The sequence below is a fragment of the Calliphora vicina genome, unplaced genomic scaffold (assembly GCF_958450345.1).
Source record: "Calliphora vicina unplaced genomic scaffold, idCalVici1.1 scaffold_34, whole genome shotgun sequence".
NCBI classification, from domain to species: Eukaryota; Metazoa; Arthropoda; class Insecta; order Diptera; family Calliphoridae; genus Calliphora; species Calliphora vicina.
This window is the reverse complement of record NW_027052594.1, coordinates 1-5,949: the sequence shown is the minus strand read 5'-3', so window position 1 is coordinate 5,949 and position 5,949 is coordinate 1.

Below are 5,949 nucleotides of genomic sequence, written 5' to 3'. Positions count from 1 at the left end.
ACTTAAGTAGCTAGCATAATTAGTACCCGATATAAATGCGGGTATATCGGACATTTTTCGACTTCATAGAAATCGCAATTCTAAAGGCCCCTAGAGAGCTAGGGAGCTATTTTTCTAATAAGGTATAACTTAAGTAGCATAATTAGTACCCGATATGAAGCGGGTATATCGGACATTTTTCGATAAATGTATCAAAATTACCCAAGTTTTTAACGACTTCATAAAAATCTAAATTTTGGAGGAACCAAGTTTTTAACGACTTCATATAAATCTCAATGTACCCAAGTTTTGAATGCGGGTATATCGGACATTTTTCGAAAAATGTCCCAAAATTACCCAAGTTTTTAACGACTTCATATAAATCGCAATTTTGGAGGCCCCTAAAGAGCTAGAAAGCTAAATGTTTATATATTTGGATTGCTTGAGAACGTAGCTTTCTAATAAGGTATAACTTAAGTAGCTAGCGTAATCAGTACCCGATATGAATGCGGGTATATCGGACATTTTTCGAAAAATGTCCCAAAATTACCCAAGTTTTTAACGACTTCATATAATTCGCAATTTTGGAGGCCCCTAAAGAGGTAGGAAGCTAAATTTTTTGATATTTGGATTGCTTGAGAATGTAGCTTTCTACTAAGCTATAACTTAAGTACCTAGCATAATTAGTACCCGACATTTTTCGAAAAATGTCCCAAAATTACCCAAGTTTTTAACGACTTCATATAAATCGCAATTTTGGAGGCCCCTAAAAAGCTAGGAAGCTAATTTTTTTATATTTGGATTGCTTGAGAACGTATCCTTCTAATAAGGTATAACTTAAGTAGCTAGCGTAATCAGTACCCGATATGAATGCGGGTATATCGGACATTTTTCGAAAAATGTCCCAAAATTACCCAAGTTTTTAACGACTTCATATAATTCGCAATTTTGGAGGCCCCTAAAGAGCTAGAAAGCTAAATTTTTTTATATTTGGATTGCTTGAGAACGTAGCTTTCTAATAAGGTATAACTTAAGTGGCTAGCATAATCAGTACCCGAAATCAAAGCGGGTATATCGGACATTTCTCGAAAAAGTTTTTAACGACTTCATATAAATCGCTATTTTTTAGGCCCCTAAAGAGCTAGGAAGCTAAATTTTTTGATATCTGGATTGCTTGAGAATGTAGCATTCTCATAAGGTATAACTTAAGTAGCTAGCATAATTAGTACCCGATATAAATGCGGGTATATCGGACATTTTTCGACTTCATATAAATCGCAATTCTAAAGGCCCCTAAAGAGCTAGGGAGCTATTTTTCTAATAAGGTATAACTTAACTAGCTAGCATAATTAGTACCCGATATGAAGCGGGTATATCGAACATTTTTCGATAAATGTATCAAAATTACCCAAGTTTTTAACGACTTCATATACATCTCAATGTACCCAAGTTTTGAATGCGGGTATATCGGACATTTTTCGAAAAATGTCCCAAAATTACCCAAGTTTTTAACGACTTCATATAAATCGCAATTTTGGAGGCCCCTAAAGAGCTAGAAAGCTAAATGTTTTTATATTTGGATTGCTTGAGAAATTACCCAAGTTTTTAACGACTTCATATAATTCTCAATGTACCCAAGTTTTGAATGCGGGTATATCGGACATTTTTCGAAAAATGTCCCAAAATTACCCAAGTTTTTAACGACTTCATATAAATCGCAATTTTGGAGGCCCCTCAAGAGCTAGAAAGCTAAATGTTTTTATATTTGGATTGCTTGAGAACGTAGCTTTCTAATAAGGTATAACTTAAGTAGCTAGCGTAATCAGTACCCGATATGAATGCGGGTATATCGGACATTTTTCGAAAAATGTCCCAAAATTACCCAAGTTTTTAACGACTTCATAAAAATCGAAATTTTGGAGGCCCCTAAAGAGCTAGAAAGCTAAATGTTTTTATATTTGGATTGCTTGAGAACGTAGCTTTCTAATAAGGTATAACTTAAGTAGCTAGCGTAATCAGTACCCGATATGAATGCGGGTATATCGGACATTTTTCGAAAAATGTCCCAAAATTACCCAAGTTTTTAACGACTTCATATAATTCGCAATTTTTGGAGGCCCCTAAAGAGGTAGGAAGCTAAATTTTTTGATATTTGGATTGCTTGAGAATGTAGCTTTCTACTAAGCTATAACTTAAGTAGCTAGCATAATTAGTACCCGACATTTTTCGAAAAATATCCCAAAATTACCCATGTTTTTAACGACTTCATATAAATCGCAATTTTGGAGGCTCCTAAAGAGCTAGGAAGCTAAATTTTTTTATATTTGGATTGCTTGAGAATGTAGCTTTCTACTAAGCTATAACTTAAGTAGCTAGCGTAATCAGTACCCGATATGAATGCGGGTATATCGGACATTTTTCGAAAAATGTCCCAAAATTACCCAAGTTTTTAACGACTTCATATAATTCGCAATTTTGGAGGCCCCTAAAGAGCTAGAAAGCTAAATTTTTTTATATTTGGATTGCTTGAGAACGTAGCTTTCTAATAAGGTATAACTTAAGTGGCTAGCATAATCAGTACCCGAAATCAAAGCGGGTATATCGGACATTTCTCGAAAAAGTTTTTAACGACTTCATATAAATCGCTATTTTTTAGGCCCCTAAAGAGCTAGGAAGCTAAATTTTTTGATATCTGGATTGCTTGAGAATGTAGCATTCTCATAAGGTATAACTTAAGTAGCTAGCATAATTAGTACCCGATATAAATGCGGGTATATCGGACATTTTTCGACTTCATATAAATCGCAATTCTAAAGGCCCCTAAAGAGCTAGGGAGCTATTTTTCTAATAAGGTATAACTTAACTAGCTAGCATAATTAGTACCCGATATGAAGCGGGTATATCGAACATTTTTCGATAAATGTATCAAAATTACCCAAGTTTTTAACGACTTCATATACATCTCAATGTACCCAAGTTTTGAATGCGGGTATATCGGACATTTTTCGAAAAATGTCCCAAAATTACCCAAGTTTTTAACGACTTCATATAAATCGCAATTTTGGAGGCCCCTAAAGAGCTAGAAAGCTAAATGTTTTTATATTTGGATTGCTTGAGAAATTACCCAAGTTTTTAACGACTTCATATAATTCTCAATGTACCCAAGTTTTGAATGCGGGTATATCGGACATTTTTCGAAAAATGTCCCAAAATTACCCAAGTTTTTAACGACTTCATATAAATCGCAATTTTGGAGGCCCCTCAAGAGCTAGAAAGCTAAATGTTTTTATATTTGGATTGCTTGAGAACGTAGCTTTCTAATAAGGTATAACTTAAGTAGCTAGCGTAATCAGTACCCGATATGAATGCGGGTATATCGGACATTTTTCGAAAAATGTCCCAAAATTACCCAAGTTTTTAACGACTTCATAAAAATCGAAATTTTGGAGGCCCCTAAAGAGCTAGAAAGCTAAATGTTTTTATATTTGGATTGCTTGAGAACGTAGCTTTCTAATAAGGTATAACTTAAGTAGCTAGCGTAATCAGTACCCGATATGAATGCGGGTATATCGGACATTTTTCGAAAAATGTCCCAAAATTACCCAAGTTTTTAACGACTTCATATAATTCGCAATTTTTGGAGGCCCCTAAAGAGGTAGGAAGCTAAATTTTTTGATATTTGGATTGCTTGAGAATGTAGCTTTCTACTAAGCTATAACTTAAGTAGCTAGCATAATTAGTACCCGACATTTTTCGAAAAATATCCCAAAATTACCCATGTTTTTAACGACTTCATATAAATCGCAATTTTGGAGGCTCCTAAAGAGCTAGGAAGCTAAATTTTTTTATATTTGGATTGCTTGAGAATGTAGCTTTCTACTAAGCTATAACTTAAGTAGCTAGCATAATTAGTACCCGATATAAATGCGGGTATATCGGACATTTTTCGACTTCATATAAATCGCAATTCTAAAGGCCCCTAAAGAGCTAGGGAGCTATTTTTCTAATAAGGTATAACTTAAGTAGCTAGCATAATTAGTACCCGATATGAAGCCGGTATATCGGACATTTTTCGATAAATGTATCAAAATTACCCAAGTTTTTAACGACTTCATATAAATCTCAATGTACCCAAGTTTTGAATGCGGGCATATCGGACATTTTTCGAAAAATGTCCCAAGTTTTTAACGACTTCATATAATTCGCAATTTTGGAGGCCCCTAAAGAGCTAGGAAGCAAAATTTTTTGATATTTGGATTGCTTGAGAATGTAGCTTTTATATTTGGATTGCTTGAGAACGTAGCTTTCTAATAAGGTATAACTTAAGTGGCTAGCATAATCAGTACCCGAAATCAAAGCGGGTATATCGGACATTTCTCGAAAAAGTTTTTAACGACTTCATATAAATCGCTATTTTTTAGGCCCCTAAAGAGCTAGGAAGCTAAATTTTTTGATATCTGGATTGCTTGAGAATGTAGCATTCTCATAAGGTATAACTTAAGTTCGTTTCTCGAAAAAGTTTTTAACGACTTCATATAAATCGCTATTTTTTAGGCCCCTAAAGAGCTAGGAAGCTAAATTTTTTGATATCTGGATTGCTTGAGAATGTAGCATTCTCATAAGGTATAACTTAAGTAGCTAGCATAATTAGTACCCGATATAAATGCGGGTATATCGGACATTTTTCGACTTCATAGAAATCGCAATTCTAAAGGCCCCTAAAGAGCTAGGGAGCTATTTTTCTAATAAGGTATAACTTAAGTAGCATAATTAGTACCCGATATGAAGCGGGTATATCGGACATTTTTCGATAAATGTATCAAAATTACCCAAGTTTTTAACGACTTCATAAAAATCTAAATTTTGGAGGAACCAAGTTTTTAACGACTTCATATAAATCTCAATGTACCCAAGTTTTGAATGCGGGTATATCGGACATTTTTCGAAAAATGTCCCAAAATTACCCAAGTTTTTAACGACTTCATATAAATCGCAATTTTGGAGGCCCCTAAAGAGCTAGAAAGCTAAATGTTTATATATTTGGATTGCTTGAGAACGTAGCTTTCTAATAAGGTATAACTTAAGTAGCTAGCGTAATCAGTACCCGATATGAATGCGGGTATATCGGACATTTTTCGAAAAATGTCCCAAAATTACCCAAGTTTTTAACGACTTCATATAATTCGCAATTTTGGAGGCCCCTAAAGAGGTAGGAAGCTAAATTTTTTGATATTTGGATTGCTTGAGAATGTAGCTTTCTACTAAGCTATAACTTAAGTACCTAGCATAATTAGTACCCGACATTTTTCGAAAAATGTCCCAAAATTACCCAAGTTTTTAACGACTTCATATAAATCGCAATTTTGGAGGCCCCTAAAAAGCTAGGAAGCTAATTTTTTTATATTTGGATTGCTTGAGAACGTATCCTTCTAATAAGGTATAACTTAAGTAGCTAGCGTAATCAGTACCCGATATGAATGCGGGTATATCGGACATTTTTCGAAAAATGTCCCAAAATTACCCAAGTTTTTAACGACTTCATATAATTCGCAATTTTGGAGGCCCCTAAAGAGCTAGAAAGCTAAATTTTTTTATATTTGGATTGCTTGAGAACGTAGCTTTCTAATAAGGTATAACTTAAGTGGCTAGCATAATCAGTACCCGAAATCAAAGCGGGTATATCGGACATTTCTCGAAAAAGTTTTTAACGACTTCATATAAATCGCTATTTTTTAGGCCCCTAAAGAGCTAGGAAGCTAAATTTTTTGATATCTGGATTGCTTGAGAATGTAGCATTCTCATAAGGTATAACTTAAGTAGCTAGCATAATTAGTACCCGATATAAATGCGGGTATATCGGACATTTTTCGACTTCATATAAATCGCAATTCTAAAGGCCCCTAAAGAGCTAGGGAGCTATTTTTCTAATAAGGTATAACTTAACTAGCTAGCATAATTAGTACCCGATAT